General features: G+C 46.5%; 1 protein-coding gene across 6 annotated transcripts in view; it reads right to left on the reverse strand.

Annotated features, from left to right (window-relative positions):
- Positions 1-19,734, reverse strand: part of CACNB4 (calcium voltage-gated channel auxiliary subunit beta 4) — a 200,627-nt gene that overhangs the window by 66,920 nt on the left and 113,973 nt on the right. The window lies entirely within an intron of this gene.

Raw genomic sequence — 19,734 nt, forward strand, 5'->3', positions numbered from 1 at the left:
CCCATCCACCTATGGAAGATCCATGCATAGCCTAGCTCCCAGTCCTGTGTTGTTAGGGTGACCAGACAGCAAGTGTGAAAAACTGGGACAGAGGTCTGGGGTAATAGGCGCCTATGATTTAGATAATGGCATAGAGAGTACACTTATAAAGCTTGCGGACGATACCATGCTGGGAGGGGTTGCAATTGCTTTGGAGGATAGGATTAAAATTCAAGATGATCTGGACAAACTTGTTGATGCCAGTAGGCCTAGTGAACCAAAGTTCTTCCATGTTTAACTCTAATTGACCTTGAAAGCTAGATGCATGGAATGCATAAACAGCCAGTTATCAATTACAAACCCCCCTCCCCTCATACCAGGTACCAAGCGATAATGATGAGGTTTGCATGTTTCTAAGTGGAGAAGGGGTAATAAATTAAGGGTAAACAAGATCAGGTAACAGTTTAGAGAGAAGTTACTAACAAGCTAGATTTATAGCCCTAGAATGATTTAATGGCTTAAATGTATAAACATGCCTTCGGTAGAGAGGGGAGGGGGAGTAGAGGGAGAGATAGAGGGGTGGTGATAGAGGGGGGGTGTGGTAGAGAGGGAGAGAGATGGGGGGCTTAGTTGTAAAATGTATAAAGAGAGGAAAACTGTTTTTGCTGGTGTGCTTGATCTGAGACTTGCCTGTCTCCTTGCACCACTTTGAGATCTCAAATAAACTTTGTTTGCTTCTCCACCTGGTGTGTTTATTGGCGCAAAGCACACCGGGCAACGAACCCCACTGTTGCTGTCCTCGGGCCTCTGTGCCGGCAACAAACTGGAGAAATGATCTGAAGTAAATAGGATGAAATTCAGTACGGACAAATACCAAGTACTTCATTTAGGAAGGAACAATCAGTTGCACACATACAAAATGGGAAATGACTGCCTAGGAAGGAGTACTGTGGAAAGGGATCTAGAGGTCATAGTGGATCACAAGCTAAATATGAGTCAACAGTGTAACACTGTTGCAAAAAAAAAAAGCTAACAGCATTCTGGGATGTATTAGCAGAAGTGTTGTAAGCAAGACACGAGAAGTAATTCTTCCGCTCTATTCCATGCTGATTAGGCCTCACCTGGAGTACTGTGTCTAGTTCTGGGCACCACATTTCAGGAAAGATGTGGATAAATTGGAGAAAGTCCAGAGAAGAGCAACCAAAATGATTAAAGGTCTAGAAAACATGTGGGAAGATTGAAAAAATTGGATTTGTTAGTCTGGAGAAGAGAAGACTAACAAGTACATAAAAGGTTGTTACAAGGAGGAGGGAGAAAAAAATTGTTCTTAACCTCTGAGGATAGAACAAGAAGCAATGGGCTTAAATTGCACAAGGGGGGTTTAGGTTGGACATTAAGAAAAACTGGGTGGTTAAGCACTGGAATAAATTGCCTAGGAAGGTTGTAGAATCTCCATCATTGGAGATTTTTAAGAGTAGGTTAGACAAACACCTGTCAGGAATGGTCTAGAATACTTAGTCCTGCCATGAGTGCAGGAAACTGGACTAGATTACCTCTCGAGGTCCCTTCCAGTCCTATGATAAGACAAAGCCCCAAATATCGGGACTGTCCCTATAAAATCAGAACATCTGGGCACCCTATGTGCTGTACATGCAAAACCACTCTCTCTATAGAAGAAAACTCACTGTTATTTTTCTGAATATATTTCTTATACTTACAGGGAGCCTCACATTCTAGATACAGCACATCTCATGGTTTAATTCAATCTGAAAAGGTGTTCATCTATCTGTATAGAAATACTAAACACTCATCTTTCCAGTACAATGAAACTAGAAGAGAAGATCTTCCTCATAGGCCACTGTGGGTGCTCAGCACTTCTAAGAAAGTGAGGCCCAAAGCTCCATTAAACCTCAGATCTCAGTTATGTCTCTCAGCCACGCCACTAGCTGTGCGCCACTGAAACAGGCAGCACATACCTTAACCGCCCTGTTGACATTATGACTTGATGTGTAATAATGAAACAGCTTCTGCAATTGATTACATGATTGACCCACCTTCAGTATTTTATCACAGCAGCCATTTATGGCAGTGTATACTGCAAAGCCTTAATTTATTATCACTTAACTATATTCATGCCTTCTGTTGGCATGAGTAAAGTCCCCCTAACTCCTATATTTCTTATCCTTATCTGTGAAATGCAAACACATATAACAGCCTGGAAAGTTTTCTGAGTACATATAGATATATGCATTTGCTTGCCAGGAATTCATCCATTAGGTGCATTGGTACCTTCTGAATTAAAGAAGCTGAGCAAAAATGGATAATTGGGAAAGTGGAACATTTGTGAAACAAGAAAGCATTGAGCTGAGTTTTAGAAATGCTGATAAAAGACATTCTCAAATATCTTTAACAATGTCGCCTCTCATTTGTTCTTAAAAAATAAAAAGCACGGTACTTTGAGTGAGCAGCAGATCCACGGGAGCACAGCAAGTGGAGGAGGGAAAAATAGCATCAAACACTGTCCAAAAAAAGCCAAGAGCTGCTTGCAAAAAAAAAAAAAAAAAAAAAAAAAAAAAAAAGAAGAAAATAAAAAAAAAAAAGAAGAGAGGAAAAAAATAATTTTAGGAGGGAAAAGGNAAAAGCACGGTACTTTGAGTGAGCAGCAGATCCACGGGAGCACAGCAAGTGGAGGAGGGAAAAATAGCATCAAACACTGTCCAAAAAAAGCCAAGAGCTGCTTGCTTAAAAAAAAAAAAAAAAAAAAAAAAAAAAATGCAGAAGTTAAAAGAATAAAGGAAGCTAGGAGAAATCTAACTTTGCTAGGCAAGAGAGGGTGTTATCGAGTGAGATGTGAAAGAAATCTCTCGAGACCCAGAGGGCAAGGAAGAAGAAATAAAGACCTCATTTGTTACAACTGCCAGTGTCTTGAGGCCTCAAAAGATCCTTCAAAGAATACTGAGAAGAAAGGATATGTGGTGATCTCTTGTTCTTTATAAAGCTGTGAGACAGGCACCATGCAGGGACAGCTGGAACCATTTTAACAAAGTTTAACTTTCCTTTTTTTGTTCACTACATTAAGTTAAGGGAAAGATCATGTTCTGAGGGAGAGAACATGAGAACTTTCAGGAAGGGAAAATGAAACTCTACTTTTCACTGAGTTTCAGATGAGCACACACTGTATTGAACATGAGTGACTGGCAGATAAGCAGTTTTTACTGAAGAACCCAAGCGCTACCATTACAATAATATTTTGCACTTATGTAGCAGCTTTTATCCAAGGATCTTGATCAAAGCATTTTGACAAAATGAATTAACCCACTGGACACCTCTGTGATATAGGCGAGTATGCCCATTTCAGATATGGATAAACTAAGAGACAGGAGGCCACCCAGGAAGTCAAAACAAGGAAGAAAGCACAGCCGTCTTGTCTCCCAGACCCATTTTATCCACCAAACAACATCTCTTTCCTATACAAAGAGAATATAGAAGGGTTGCTACTCCTGAGAATTTGTGCGGTCAACTCATATCTCATATCACATCATAACTATACATCCTTTTACATTGCTGCATCACCACAAGGCCTCTCACACTTTTGTGTCTGCAGGGAGAACACAGTGATCACTGTTCTCTTCACTCATCACAGGACCACTCCCTGCTCCAGAGAAGGAAGCTCTACGCACAGCACTGTCAGCAGGGTAGGAGCTGTATGTCCCATGTGAAGAGAAAGCTGCATGGAAATCCCCTCCCTGTTTATGTGACAGTCTCCAGACAACCCTAAGAAGGACAAGAGGGATGTTGCCCTTGAGAGGGGAGAGAGAGAAAGAAGAAGGAAGGAGAGAAGAAATTCCTTGGGCTGCTGCCTGAAAGGCGACATCTATTCTGGCTCACACATCAAGAGAATTATTAAGTAAATTCCAGCTGCTGTTATTTACATATATAGGGTTGCACAGGGGTAAGTGTTCAGATTTTGGCTTGCAGAATCTTTATTACTAGTGATGATGCGTTAGCAAGAAAGAACCCAGATTGATTCTCAGATCCCTGGTTTCGTTTCCAAGGCATGTCTTGGAAACTGAGCGCATTTATACAGTAATATGGAAATAACTGAGAATCAATTAACACATGAAACTCCATGATGCATTTTTACAGAGTTACTTTTCAGACAAAGCTGCACTTTAATGAGTAGATAATTTCTACAAAGGACAAATACATAATCAACAAATATATTTGGAAACAAGTTTGCTTTTTCCCCCTCATTAACAGGAAAACTGCTTGCCAGCCAGTCACTCATCTTCCTTTCAAACAACTGCAATGAAGAATTGGGCCTAATCCTGCAAGATAGTGAATGCCCTCAATTCCCACTAGCTTTCAATGGGAATTGAGGACATTCAGCATCTCACATGAAATTATCATCACCCAACAGGCTCAGCCCCTTAGCAAGTATCCATAATCTTGGCATTATTACTGAAAAATATGTACAGATATTTGTAATGCTGTTCTCATGGCCCTATGCCATTTGAAGGAATGATGCTCCTTTCTTGTCTGAAAGGCCTGTTCATTGTGGGTGCAATTCACCTCTGTGCAGACAGCTTACACCAGACCTTAGCATCCCACAAATCCCACCTAACAATAGGCTTTGAATGGTGTATAGATCCTCTGCACAGGGGTGATTTCATCCTCTGTAAGACACCAATAATGGCTCGAGAGCATACACTGTTGTACAGTCAGGTTAGCTCACTTCGGCTGTTGAGTAAAGTACAGGGTAGAGTATTTTTTAGAAGAGAAGAGGATCAAAGAGATTTGGCTTGTGAAGATTCAGTAGGAGCTTTTAAACAAACCCCAAACTTCTAGGATTGGACGCATTTAGCACTCGTTATGTATTAGCTCTCAGGGCAGCCAGCTAAGTTTAATCAATGGACAGGACGAGGCAAACAAAAAACAGTGAGGCACCTGTATAGATGGGGTGATATTATCACCATGCTACAGTGGCCAGAAAGCCCCGTTGGTGTATGAGGGAGAAGTCGCCCTGCATTAGCACTGCGTAGAGGACCCCTCACAAGCACTAGAGCAGCAGATGTTTTAGGAGTGGGGCTGGAGCACACCTCCAGGGGGCAGAAGTGGCATTTTAGGCCACCACAGACAGCCCAAGAAGGACTAACGTAACTTTCAACCCAGTGGGGTGCACAGATTACACTGGTGGCCATTTCAGCCCCCAGAACAGTCTGGAATAGGGTGACCAGATAGCACGTGTGAAAAACTGGGACAGCAGGTGGGGGATAATAGGAGCCTATGTAAAACAAAGCCCCAAATATCGGGACTGTCCCTATAAAATCAGGATTTTCTGGTCACCCTAGCCTGGAATCAGGACAGCGCAAAGATGGGTTAAAGACACCTTAGCCCTCAGTCTTTCTGGGCTGTGAGTTCTGTGCTTTTGGAGGGGCACCACAGAATGTCACCCATGACTTCCAACCCTACAATCCTTATTCACACGAGTAGGCCCAGTGAAGCCAATGGACTACCCCCATGAGGAAGGGCTGCAGGATCAGTCTTGTAGGTTACCATGTAGGCACAGCCCCAATGTACACTTTTAACATTCTCCAGAGGTAACAAATACATCACAGCTGCTGCAATGTTAAATAGTCGGGCAAAACAGAGCTGCAGGGAGACAACAGCTTAGCAGGACCTTTTAATAAATCACAAAGTACTCAAATATTTTCTCAGTCCAAGAGACAACATGAACATGCCTTTGTCCAAACAAGACAAGACTCAGCTCCCAACCAACTCATTTTTTTCCTGCATAACCACCACACATGCACACACACACCTGCATAACCATTTTGGAAACACAGTAATTAGTTTCTTCTACATGTTTGATAACCTTATTAAGACCGCTCATAAGGTGTCTCAGCAATTTTGAAATTACTAGGTGTTCAGAGCATGTTTTTCCTTTGTGAATACTAATTATTAGAAAATAATATCTCTTTTCATCATCTCATTATTTTCTAATAACTCTTTTCATCATCGCATTATTTTCTGACTTAACAATTCTTGTAGTTGTGTTTTCTTAATCCAACAGCCTTCAGTCCAACACACTGTGTTTTGCTTTTAAGTAAAGAAATGGCTAAAAAAATATTCACTGCCAAAATACAATCATCATCTTTTGAAATAATGCTGGCAAAAATTATTAAGCGATATACATGTGTTTTTATATTCAGCAAATATAAATACATACTATGTCTATATAGATAAAAAGATATATGCATATTCACAAAGATGTTAATTAGAGTCTGCTGGGATATTTTAGTCTATTTAAGAATTTTCCTTTTTCTGATTATCAAATTAATTTCAAAGGACTTTAAAATTTAGCTTTTAAAAACTGAAATGTCCTTTGAGAGGCTTATAATTTCGTGTACAAAGTACACTGGTTCACCTTTGACATGTCTGAAATGCTATTTTGCCAAGACTTTGACTCTTCATTTTTCAGTGCCACAAAACAGAATCCTGTACATAGAATACAAAAGTGAACGAAGTATATCAGAGCTGATTTACATCAGTGATGCTCTAGTTACTGGTCTATCAGAGTTTTCATTATGTTGGTCCTAAAAAAGGTGTTTGTAGGAATATATGAGTTGCTATAATGGATCAGGGTATTGATCTAGCTAATCTAATATCCTGCCTCTGTTGGTAATAAGTACATTCGGAACACAAATACACAGGCACAAAAATGTACCTAATACTAATTGTGCAATGCTATACAAGGAGTAAAAATCCTGGCTGCTTCCAAACAGTGATCACCAGCTTCCATTATATAATAAGAGACTAAGGGCAGGTCTACACTAGAAGCGCTACATCGGCGCAGTCGCACCGATGCAGCTGTGCTGCTGTAGTGCACCTGATGAAGACGCGCTATGCCAACGGGAGAGCAAGCTCTCCTGTCATAATTACTCCACCTCCGCCAGAGGCGGAAGCTATGTCAGCGGGAGAGCATCTCCCGCTGACATAGCACCGGCACGGATAGCGCTTAAGTCACTATAACTTGCATCGCTCAGGTCTTTTTCACACTCCTTTTTCACACAAGTTAGATTGCCTTAAGCGGTAGTGTAGACCTGCCCTGATTATTAACATAGGCTTTGATTCAGCAAAGCATTTAATCATGTGCTTAAATCAGTCTCTGGGATAGCAAAGCACTTGAGAACATACTTAAGTCCTATTGATTTTTTGAGTTTTTCCATGAAATTTAAACACATTCTTGAGAACTTTGCTGGATCAGGCTCCTAGCATGCACAGTTACACACATTAATAGTTATTTCTCCTCCTTTAAAAATCTGACAACAGCATGGACTTGAGATTCTAGTCACTTTACACACAGCTACACAGAGGAGACATGACAAAGCAGCCCTCCTACGGAAGCAGCAAGCAACAGTGCTGAGGCTGCTGCTAAATCATTCAACTCCTAGGGCCAGATCTAGTCCATGATCTCCCCTGGTACCACACCATATTGTTTGGAAGTTCTGGTCTGAACAAGATTTGAGGGCTTCTCAAGAAATGCCTCTGGAGTATTGCTACCATGGAAATTTCACACTGCTAGAATCTGACATAGGGAGAGGAAGAGAGTGGAAAGGAGTTAAGGGAATTCAGCGATCTGTATGAGACATTTACAGTAGAACTGGTGAGAAAGTAAACATGAAAAAATTGTTAATGAGAAACTTCAACTTTTATTTTTATTTATTTATTTTACAAAAAAGACAGAACAAAAATTTTAGAATAAGACCTTCCCACCAGTTGTAATGTACTAAGCACCCATTAGTGGAGTCTCTAGGAGCCTACAAGATATTCAGGCTCAGGTTCAAGCTGGACAGATGGTTGAAGGTTTGGGTTTTTTTGTTTTTTTTTTTTTATTAATATTAATATAATTTTAACTTGAGATGGGCCTGAACCACAAAATTCTGATCCACATCCAAACTTTCTGATCTCAGTTTTTGGTTAAAATTGTAGCAAAGATGGGGAGTAGCTGAAAAGTTTGGATTAGGATCTGGACTCTCCCGAAGTCTCTCCAACCCAACATCTCTGTCCATTTTCCTTGTTACATTCCCTCTTGCTCCCTTCACTCAGCTCAAGTTTCTCTCTTCTGATAGCTTCTTTGCCTCTTTCACCTAACTTGACTTTGAGCCTTTTGGCATGCTTTCCTTTAGGCTGCAGCACCCACTCACTGAGTGTACACCAAACGGCCTCCCTCTTCTCCTTCAAAACACTCCTGAAGACCTCCCTGTCCTATGAAGCATTCCAGCTATAATGTCCACACCCTGATCTGTGTTTTCTCAATTGTGCTGGCTTTGCCTTAGACTCAGGATAGAATGTTCATTATTTGTTTGGCCCCTTTGCAGAGCAATGTTTATTCTTTCACTGTGAGCGGATTAATGATATACTTTCTTCAAGCCATAACAATCAGAACACTGAAGGCTATATTTTCAAAGTTGGACACAGCACCCACAAAACCATGCCTTTGAGTTCATAGGAATACTGGCAAGCATATCTAGCAACTGCACACACAAGAATGTGTTAACATGGACAACTATGGAATTTGGACAGATAAAGGCTCATTTTTATGCTGAAATGTGAGTTTTGCAGACATATTAGTAGATGATTAAAGTATCATTGGAAATTTGAACTTCAGGTTTATGGCTGAAATACTCCCTCAGTGGGGTAAACTTTCGTTTTTTTCTGGGGGTTTAGTTGTCCATGGGTGAATTACAGCTGAAATACCAAACAATGCTTTGAACATTTGCGATTTTCTTGATCTGTCTTGTCTGGTTTCTGCAGCATAAAGTGAAGACCAGATCACCACAGTTTAGAGAACTCAGCCATATGTAACCACAAGACCAGCACTTTTGGAGTTCTTCCACACTATTCAAGGACATACAACTGGAGCAGGGGATGCAGTTACAACACAACTGTCATCCCGGGGCACATTTACAATTTGTAAGTGTAGGCCTGACTTTAACCAGGCTCTGTAATGCAGCTAACACCTTTGACGTCTCTTGGACAAAGTTCTACCTAAAGTGTGCTTGAGCCCTAAATCTGCAGTTTTGGTTGATATGGTCTCATCACTTCACAAGACTGGAGCTGTATAGCTCCCATTGATGACAAAGGAAGTCTGAGTTTGGATTATGCTGCACATCTGATAGACCTGTACAAGCATTTAGGGTAATGTTTTTTAAAGCACAGGAAGAATGGAATCTGGTTTTATTCAAGAGTAATGTTGAGCCTGATCCCTTCTCCTCCAAGTATATGAGATTTGACAAATTTTTGTCTTCAGCTATAACTAACTAACTAACTAAGGCTAGGTTTATGTCAAGGAGGTCATGGAAGTCACCTAATCCGTGACTTCCTGAGACATTTTCTGCTTCAGCGCCAGGGGCTGCATGACTCTGGAGCCCTGGCAATGTTCCAGCGACAGGCAACAGCAGCAACAGGGGGCCCTCTGCAAAGTTCCAGCGAGAGGTGACAGACTCCTGAGGGGGCTCTCCTCAGGATTCCAGCAATGGGCAACAGTCTCACATGGGAAGGGGGAAATGTCTCGGGCGAGTGGCTGGGGTGTCCCATTTTCTTTTTGGGAAATATGGTCACCCTGCAGCTACCAGTTGGCCGTGGGCAGAGGGGGAACCCTGCAGCTCCCAGCCACCACAGTGGTGGGGGAATCCATGGAGCCACAGCAGAAAAAGTCACAGACAGTCCATAGCTTCCGTGAATTTTTGTTTATTGACCATGACTTTTACTACAAATAACCATGACAAAAATCTTAGCCTTAGTTATAAAAGATTTGATTGTATTGTTTAACTCTGCAGTATTATCATCATCACTTGAACCCAGCAGCTCCAGATTGTGGTGAAAATTTTGAGTTAAGCACTTGTCAAATAGTCTATCAGATTTTTTTTTAATCCAATTAACAGTTTTGTGTGCATTCTGAACACAGCATCTCCCATCAAATCAATAACAGAGTCATTATGCTACTAAATCTCGTGAACAGTGATGGGCAAAGCAAAGTTTGGTTTAGAGAAGCCACAGATGTTATCTGAAATGTATTAGCCAGTTTCCACTCATCCTCCCCATTCTCTTTTCCAAACCAAGCCACATTCTCCCCTTCCCCAATGCAATCCTTCCCTTCTACCCAAACAGATCCTCAGCACTCTGTCTCTATTCCTCTCTGTAAGCATAATCCCTTAGGACAAATATAGCTTCCTCCCATCATTCTTTAGTCCCTTCCCTCTAGCTTCTTCTTTCTCACCAGACAAGCTGTAGACATTCCCATTGGGTAAAATTCACTCCAGTGCAGAGGGCCAGCACAAGGCCTATGCACCACTTCAAGCCTCAATACAGGGTTTACATAGGATTTAAGCAGCATCTGAGCCTTGGGGCAGCTCTCAGCACAGGGCTGAATTTCATCCATTGTAAGGCAGAGAACCAGCTGGGAGTTTTGCATAGGAGACACTGTATTTATCTATTTTTTAAAAAGAAGCTTTGGGTTTGCCAGGGGCAGGGAGGGGAAGAGTTGAGGCTTATTCTCATTCCATAAAAACTAGTTTACCCATATTTTGTTGTAAGACAGAATCAGTAATTGCAGGTGCACAGGAGCAAATTTCTCAACCCATAATTGAAAAGCTATATCAACCTGAATTACAGGAACTCACATTAAATGTAAATGAGCTACTCAGACTCTTTGAAGCCTCTCTTTTCCTTTACCAATCCTAGCGAGGGACAGCAAATTTTCTGGGAAGTCATGAGGATTCCCTTGTATTACCTGTCACTGCAATGCTTTCAAGGTTATATGCAATATTCCTGTTGTGACACGTTACCATTATATGCTCTATGGATCTGTGTTTTTCGCCTCAGGATACTACAAGGCTCATCAAGCCATTTGTGTTCCTTCCCCCCACCCACTCACTTTCCTCCATGGAGCAGAATTGGACCCTTTTCTATTTATGAAATCTCTCTCTGTGTTTTTCATGTTTGCTCTTTTCTAAAAAAAAAAAAGTGTATTCATTATAACTGATGTTTTCAAATCAATAAAAATTACCCCAAAGTCATTTTTCACAATTCTGCTTTTTGAAAAATAACCCTACAAAACGGTAGCTATTTTGAAATTTCTTGTTTTCTCCCCTCCACCGTTTCTGTTGGATTATGCCCCCATATCTGCTGCTGAGAAGCTAAGTAGTACACAGAGATGGAGGGTGCTCAGTAATGTGGTTTTACAGCTTATAGGTTTTTCTGCACGAAAGTTATATTTGAACTGAAAATTCAAACTGGGAGAAAGATTTAGAGTATGCTGCTTTGGAAAACAATATTCAAAATATTTTATGAAACAAAAACTGAAAGTGTTTTATTGTTGATGTTTTCAACTGGTAAAAGACAAAATATACAGCTTGAACATGAGTCATAATTTGCATAAAATAAACATCAAAGTTCAGAAAAACAAAAACTTTCATAATGTTTTAAGGAGTCATTACTGGGTTACACTACAGGAGTGCTGAGAAGTAACCATAGCATCTACAGAAAGATAAATCAAATGAGATGAACTAACAAACAACAATATTACTGCTATACTATAACAATAGTGCTGATCCTGTAATTGAATTCACAAGTGCTTACAATGCTGCAGGCCTGCAACTGGCTCTAACTACTATAACTCATACTCTATGCTGCCTCAACTCTGCTGTATTCCCTTATTGTGTATATCTAACCTCTCATTCAATTTTTATGCAAGAAAATTAGGTGTACTGTCAAGAGTACACCAGTTCTGTTCATCTTTAATAAAAAGCTAGTAACTAGAATAGCCAAGGAAATGCCTCTCCCCCACCTTCTCTCACTCTCTCTTTTTTAAAATACACTAAGGTCTTTAGCTGAGTGCTTATGCTCCAAGATTCAGACAGCAGCAAGTGTTTATGGCTGTTCTAAATACCTCCAAATAGAAACTTTCAACACTTGTGGGTACCACTGAAATAAGAAAATCGATGAACAGTATCTGTGGTGCACCTTGGTTTGCATATTTCTGCTGGCTCCTTAAAAGAGTAGGGGAAGGTAAAAAGGGGCAGACATGGTAGATGTTGCTAAATTTGTTTTCCTTAAGGACTGCATGTGATCATTTCAGGTTTACTTTTTGGATGATCTGTTACAACTCCTGGTTTATATTTAACAAGCAGATTGTAAAATGCCCTCCTTTTACTACATGGGACTCCTAGTGGAAGGTAAGAGTTCACTCAGAAACAAGTCAGAGTCAGACTGATTTCATGTCCTTCAGTTCACATGCAATGGACTCACTGAAGCGGAGTTGCTCAGCTGCAACAAAACTGACACCCTGACCAAGATGATTGAACTTGGGGAAGAGAAGTGATATGGAAATGTAGTCCACCCAGATTTCACCATTGGGCCTCAGCCGAAATGTTGGGAAAAATCAAGCTCCAAACTACCTAGTCAGCATGAAGTGGATAGTTTTCCCTGCCCCCTCTCGCCCTCTTACCCGATATGGTGCTTTCAGGAGAGTTCGGAGAACATCTCTTTTCATTTAGTTTTTTTGTAAAGACTAATTCTTAGTACAGTCTAATATACAGAACCAAACTTAATTCACATATTTATTTTCTCATTTACAGGCCGCTAACTATTTGTTGCTGAAGACTAGCCACACACCAAGCATGATTCTCCTCAGGCTTTGTGTTCAAAACAGTACAAATTAACACTGCTTTTGCAGGTTTATTTTACTCCCTGATCCAAGCCTCAAAATCCTTGTTTTAAAAAGTATTACATTACCAATATACAACACTGGGGCCAAGATTTCTTTTTAAAAATGAGTGTCTTCTTCTAAGGCCCCAACAGCCCCCATTGCCTTAGAATATTTGAGAATGCAGGTCACTTACCTAGATACCTAAACAGGGCCAGATTAAGGGGCAGGCGACACAGGGTGCCTGGGGTGCCAGGCTGGGGGGCCACCGAGCTTAGGGGCTGTTTTTGTTGTTAGTGACAAAAGGTTTGAAGTAAAATATGTTTCAGGTATCCCGTATGTGGATTCATTTTTCACTAACCTCCTAGAATGTTCTGATCCTTTGTAGCATCTCAAGGAACCTTCCAGATTTTCTGAGAACTACATTTTCCTTGCCTTTATTTGCTTATACATGGCATGAATAAATACAGAGTTACAGATCATAGTGTGCGAATTTATTGTCTTATATGACAGGGATAAATCATGCATCCAAATCATGCGAAGTCATGAAATGTGCTACAAATGCAATAAAAAATAAGGTATTCAAAATCTTAACAAATGAAGGGGCAGGAGGGTGCCAAAGACACACCTTGCCTGGGGCACCATTTGGTCTATGGGCAACCCTGTTCCTTAAATATTACCTTAGTGGCCTAATTTTAGGCCCCAAGGTCTTAAATTCATCTTATCTTTCAAAAGGTGTACGCCCCCATGTGATTGTTCACAAACCCTGCTGGTGCCAAGAACAGGAATCATTGGGCCAGGGATGAGGGGTTTGCGTTGGATAGGGTTACCATATTTAAAAAATAAAAAAAGAAGAGGACACTCCAGGGGGCTCTGACTCCGCCCCTTTCCCGCCCCCGCCCCAACTCCGCCCATTCCCCACCCCAACTCTGCCAATTCCCCGCCCCTTCCCCAAAGTCCCCACCCTATGTCCCCCTCCTCCCTCCCAGCCATGCGAAAATGGCTGCCCAAGCGCTACCGGCTTCACGGTTTGCCGGGCAGCCCCCAGACCCTGCACCCCAGGCCGGCGCTTCCCCAGAGCAGCTGGAGCCCGGGAGGGGAAGCGCCCAGCTGGGGGCGCAGGGTCTGGAGGCTGCCCGGCAAACCGTGAAACCGGTAGCGCTCGGGCTTCGGGCAGCCCCCATGCCTCCGGACCCTGCGCCCCCGGCCAGGCACTTCCCCTACCGGGCTCCAGCTGCTGTGCTCCTTCGGCACAGGGTCCGGAGGCATGGGGGCTGCCCGAAGCCGGAGCGCTCAGGCAGCTCGGCTCTTAAACAGAGCCGAAGAGTCAGGGGAGGAGCAGAGCAGCCGCGGGCCGGTATTTTCCAGGACATGTTCGGCTTTTTGGCAATTCCCCCTGGACGGCGGTTTGATTACCAAAAAGCTGGACATGTCCGGGAAAAACCAGACTATGGTAAAGAACGGTTACTTACCTTCTGTAACTGTTGTTCTTCGAGATGTGTTGTTCACGTCCATTACACATTAGGTGTGCGCGCGCCGCGTGCACGGACGTCGGAAACTTTTTCCCTTAGCGGCTCCCGTCGGGCCGGCAGGGCCCCCTCCTTCCCGCCAGAGCGGCGCCCCGCTCCAGAGTATATATATCCCTGCCGACCCGACCCCTCCAGTTCCTTCTTGCCAGAGACTCCAACAGAGGGGAAGGAGGGTGGGAAGTGTAATGGACGTGAACAACACATCTCGAAGAACAACAGTTACAGAAGGTAAGTAACCGTTCTTTCTTCTTCGAGTGATTGTTCACGTCCATTACACATTAGGTGATTCCCAAGCTTACCATTGGAGGTGGGTAGGAGTCAAGGTACAACTGACTGTAGCACAGCCCGACCGACCATCGCGTCCTCTCTGGTCTGATGATGGATCGCGTAGTGGGCTGTGAACGTATGTACGGACGACCAGGTGGCTGCCTTACAGATCTCCTGGATAGGGACCTGCGCCAAGAAGGCCGTTGAGGACGCTTGGGCTCTAGTCGAGTGGGCCCGCATCTCCGGGGCCGGAACATTGGCGAGTTCATAACAAGTGCGTATACAATGCACAATCCATGCCGACAAGCGCTGTGTCGAGATAGGCAAGCCTTTCATACGTTCCGCAATAGCAATGAGCAGCTGGGGTGTTCTGTGGAACGACCTGGTCCGTTCCAGGTAAAATGCCAACGCCCTTCGGACATCTAGGGTATGTAGGCTGCGGTGGTGAGGGTCCGTATGGGGTTTAGGAAAAAACACCGGTAGGCAAATGTCCTGCCCCATGTGAAACTGTGTTACCACCTTTGGGAGAAATTTGGGGTGCGGCCTCAGTTGCACCTTATCCTTATGGAACACTGTATAGGGTGGTTCCGAAGAGAGGGCCCTCAATTCCGATACCCTTCTGGCCGACGTGATGGCCACGAGAAACGCCACCTTCCACGAGAGGTGCGTGAGGGAGCAAGTGGCTAGGGGCTCAAAGGGAGGACTCATGAGTCTTGTTAGGACTAGGTTCAGACTCCACGCCGGAGGCGGGCGCGAGTAGGGAAACACCCTTTCCAGCCCCTTGAGGAATCGGGCCACTGTGGGGTTGGAGAACACTGACCCTCCCAACTCTCCCGGATGGAAAGCTGAAATAGCGGCTAAGTGAACTCTAATTGAGGAGGGCGCAAGCCCTTGATTCTTGAGGTGCAGTAGGTAGTCCAAGATCGACAGAACTGAGGCTTGTAAAGGCTGTATGCGTTGAGGCTCACACCAGTGGGAGAACCTTTTTCATTTTGCCAGGTAGGTCGCTCTTGTAGAGGGCTTCCTACTATTAAGGAGGATTTGCTGAACTTGGTGAGAGCACCTGTGTTCTGCATCATTCAGCCAGAGAGGTACCATGCCGTGAGATGTAGCGAAGACAGGTTCGGGTGGAGTAGGCGACCTTTGTCTTGCGTGACTAGGTTGCGATGGAGGGGGAGGGTGATTGGATCGGCTATGGACAGTTCCAGCAGGGACGTGAACCAATGCTGGCGTGGCCAGGCCGGGGCGATAAGTATGATCGTCGCCCTGTCCCTGCGGGTCTTGAGGAGAATCTTGTGTATGAGTGGGAACGGAGGGAAGGCATATCTCAGGCTCCCTCCCCATGGGATCATGAAAGCATCTGCTAATGATCCCCGGCTGAGGTTCTGGAACGAGCAGAACTGAGGGCATTGGCTGTTGTCCCTGGTGGCGAATAGATCCACCCGGGGAAAGCCCCACCTCCGGAAGATCGAATGCAGGACGTCTCGCCTCAACGCCCATTCGTGCATTCGGTAGGATCGGCTGAGGCGGTCTGCTAAGCCGTTTTGAATCCCCGGAAGATACGTCGCGATGAGGTGTATCGCATGGGCTATACAGAAGTTCCATAATTGGAGTGCCTCGTGACAGAGGGGAGAAGACCGGGACCCGCCCTGCTTGTTTATATAGAACATGGCGGTAGTGTTGTCCATCAGGACTGCCACGCTGTGACCTTTTATGGTGGCGCGGAAGGTCTGACAGGCGAGGCAAACCGCTCTTAGCTCCTTCAGATTGATGTGAAGCAGCTTGTCTTCTCTGGACCACAGCCCTTGGGTCCGCAGTTCCCCCAGGTGCGCCCCCCAACCCAGTTCCGATGCATCTGTTACCAACGTCAGAGTGGGCTGTGGGGCAGCGAAGGGGATCCCTTCGCATACCTGTTGGCGATCGAGCCACCAGCGTAGCAAGCGGAGCACCTGGTTTGGGATCGTGACTACTTGATCCAATGGGTCTCTGTTGGGGCGATGCGTGTGGGCGAACCACAACTGTAAAGGCCGGAACCTCAGGCGGGCATGTCTGACCACGTGTGTGCAAGCTGCCATATGCCCCAGAAGCTGCATGCAACACCTTGCCGTTGTCGTGGGGAACTTTTGGACTGAGCTTACGGCTCTGTGAATTGACATGAACCGTGCCTCTGGTAGGCTCGCTTGCGCGGTTACCGAGTCCAGGGTTGCACCTATGAAGTCCAGCCTCTGTGTGGGGACTAACGTGGACTTGGGCACATTGACCCAGAGGCCGAGCTTGTCGAACGTCTGCAAGGCCAGCGTCACGTGGGATCGGACCTCGGCCTCCGACCTGCCCGCGAGTAGCCAATCGTCCAGGTACGGGAACACACGCATCCTTCTCTTTCGAAGGAAGGCTGCTACCACGGACATGCATTTCGTGAACACTCATGGTGCTGACGCCAGGCCGAAGGGCAGGACCGTAAATTGGAAATGGCGCTGGTCGACAACGAAGCGCAGGAATCGCCTGTGAGCCGGATTGATTGCGATGTGAAAATAGGCATCTTTCATATCGAGGGCAGCATACCAATCCCCCGGATCCAGGGATGGGATAATAGTTCCCAGGGAGACCATACGGAAGCGAGCTTTGATCAGAAACTTGTTTAGATAGCGCAGGTCCAAAATAGGACGGAGGCCTCCTTTTGCCTTGGGGATCAGGAAGTATCTGGAGTAGAATCCTTTTCCCCTCAGGTCTGTTGGGACCTCTTCTACTGCTCCAGCAGCGAGAAGGGTCTGAACCTCCTGCGTGAGAAGTTGCTCGTGAGAAGGGTCCCCGAAGAGGGACGGGGAAGGGGGATGGCAGGGAGGGCGCGAGGAAAACTGGAGGGTATAGCCCGCCTTCACTGTGCGCAGGACCCATTGGTCCGATGTTATGCGCGACCATGCCCGGTAGAAATGGGACAGGCGGTCTTTGAAAAACAGAGGAGGATCCGGTATGGAATATGGTACACTGTCCTCGGGCGTAGCTTCAAAAGCCTGGTTTATTCCCCGGCTGTGGCTTGCCCTGGCCGTGACTCTGGCCCTGGTTAGGCGTATTGTTACGTCTCCGTCTGTTATCCCTGCCTCGACGGCGGTACGGTTCGTGTCGGGGCGAGGGTGGTATTGCCTTTGCAGTGGCTGGGGTTTAAAGGGCTTACGCTGCGTTACCGGAGTATGCATACCCAACGACTTAAGGGTCGCTCGTGAGTCCTTAAGGCTATGTAGCCTGGCGTCCGACTGGTCGGAAAACAAGCCCGAACCTTCAAACGGGAGGTCCTGTAGCGTGGTCTGCACCTCTGGCGGGAGACCTGAAGTCTGCAACCACGCTGAACGCCTCATCACGACTCCCGACGCAATTGTTCTAGCCGCAGCGTCGGCTGAGTCTAGTGCGGCCTGCAATGAGGTCTTGGCCACTGCCATTCCCTCATCCACCAGGGCTGTGAACTCCTGATGCGCGTCAGGTGGGAGGGAGTCCTTAAACTTGGCAACTGATGCCCAAGAGTTAAAATTGTGCCTGTTTAGAATCGCCTGCTGATTGGCGATCCTCAGTTGAAGGCCCCCAGATGAATAGACTTTCCTCCCGAATAAGTCCAATCTCTTAGCTTCCTTGCCCTTGGGGGCAGGAGCCTGCTGGCTATGCCGCTCTTTTTCGTTGACCACCGAGACCACCAGCGAACAGGGGGACGGGTGTAGAAAGAGGAAGTCAAAACCTCTAGATGGGGCGAAGTATTTCCTCTCCACGCCTTTTGCAGTTGGCGCACTGGAGGCCGGTGTTTGCCACACCGTCTTATAGTTGGACTGTACTGTCCGTATAATCGGGAGAGCGACTCTGGAGGGGCCCTCTGGGCTCAGGATATCGACCATGGGGTCGTCCTGCTCTACAGTCTCCTCCGCTTGCAAGCCCAGATTGAGGGCTACCCGGCGAAGCAGGTCTTGGTGTGCCCGATGGTCAATTGGGGGAGGGCCAGACACCAGTGTGCCCGCTACCGCCTCGTCTGGCGAGGAGGAAGAGGTTGGGGCCTTCTGCCCATCCTCATTGTCCTGCAATCCGGCATCAGCCAGTTGTTCCTCTGCGGCCTGACCCACAGCGTGGGATTGGGACGGCACCGTACTCGGTGCCGAGTCCACTCCTTCCCGCTCCGGTGGTCTAGAGACCGTTGCCTCCCTATACGATGGCGGCCGGTGCCGCGGGGAGCGGGATCGGTACTCGGATGGCCCGGATCTCGAGGCCCTCGATGGGGGCCCTTGCTGGTGGTAGGCCCAGGGTGTCCAGAATGGCCATTGGCTCGGTTGGCCCCATTGGGACTGACCGTAGTCCCTGCTGGCCTGTGACCTATGGGCATACCCGCCGTACCGGTCTGAGTCAGTCCCCGAGACCACGGACGGTGACCTGGAAGGCCACGGTGGAGCCGTAGGACAGTGCCGGTCCGGTTTTGGGGAGTAGCGCCTCCTCGACCAGGACCTGGAATAGCGCCTCGCCGACCTGGACCTGGAACGGTACCGGTGATCGCGGGACCGGGAACGGCTACGGCTGGTCGGCCTTGGGTAACGAACCGCTGACGCTTCGCGGTGCCGACTCGTGCTCAATTGCTGAGTTGGTGCCGACCGCTTGTTGAAGCCCGACTGCTGCGGTGCTTCCTGCGCTGAGGGCAACCGGGAGTCCACCGAGGCGGAGCTCGACCGGGACCGGTTCCTGGAGCGGTGCCGAGACGGCGACCGTGATGGGCGCACCATCGCCGGCTTGCCTCTGCGCGGCAGCATCGGCGGAGCGCCCTCAGCGCGTGCCGGGGCCTCGACGGACAAAGCAATGAGGTCCTTAGCTACCTCAAACGTGTCCAGAGTGGAGGGCTGTTCCACGAGCTCCTCCAGCCCTTCATCCTCACTCGACGCGCCCATCCCGGGGCTCGACGGGCCTTTCGGCGCCGGAGCCACTACCGGGGTCCGTGTTGGGGCCGTATGGGCCTTAGGGGCACTCGAGGTCTTTACCGGTGCCGCCCTCTTGTGCGGGGAGCGTCCTCGGGCCTTAGGTTGGCCCTTCGCTTTCACCGGCGAAGACGATCGGCGTCGTGTATTTCCCCGCTGGGTCGGTGCCGCGGGCTTCGGGTGACCCGCCGGCGCCAGTTCCCGCACCGATGCCGGGGCGCTCCGCACAGAGGCAGATGGTGCCGTCGAAGTGGAGGGCTGTAACGCCGTCTCCATGAGCAGCTGCTTAAGGCAAAAGTCCCTCTCTTTTTTA

Source organism: Trachemys scripta, chromosome 11 (assembly GCF_013100865.1).
Source record: "Trachemys scripta elegans isolate TJP31775 chromosome 11, CAS_Tse_1.0, whole genome shotgun sequence".
In the NCBI taxonomy this organism is placed as follows: domain Eukaryota; kingdom Metazoa; phylum Chordata; order Testudines; family Emydidae; genus Trachemys; species Trachemys scripta.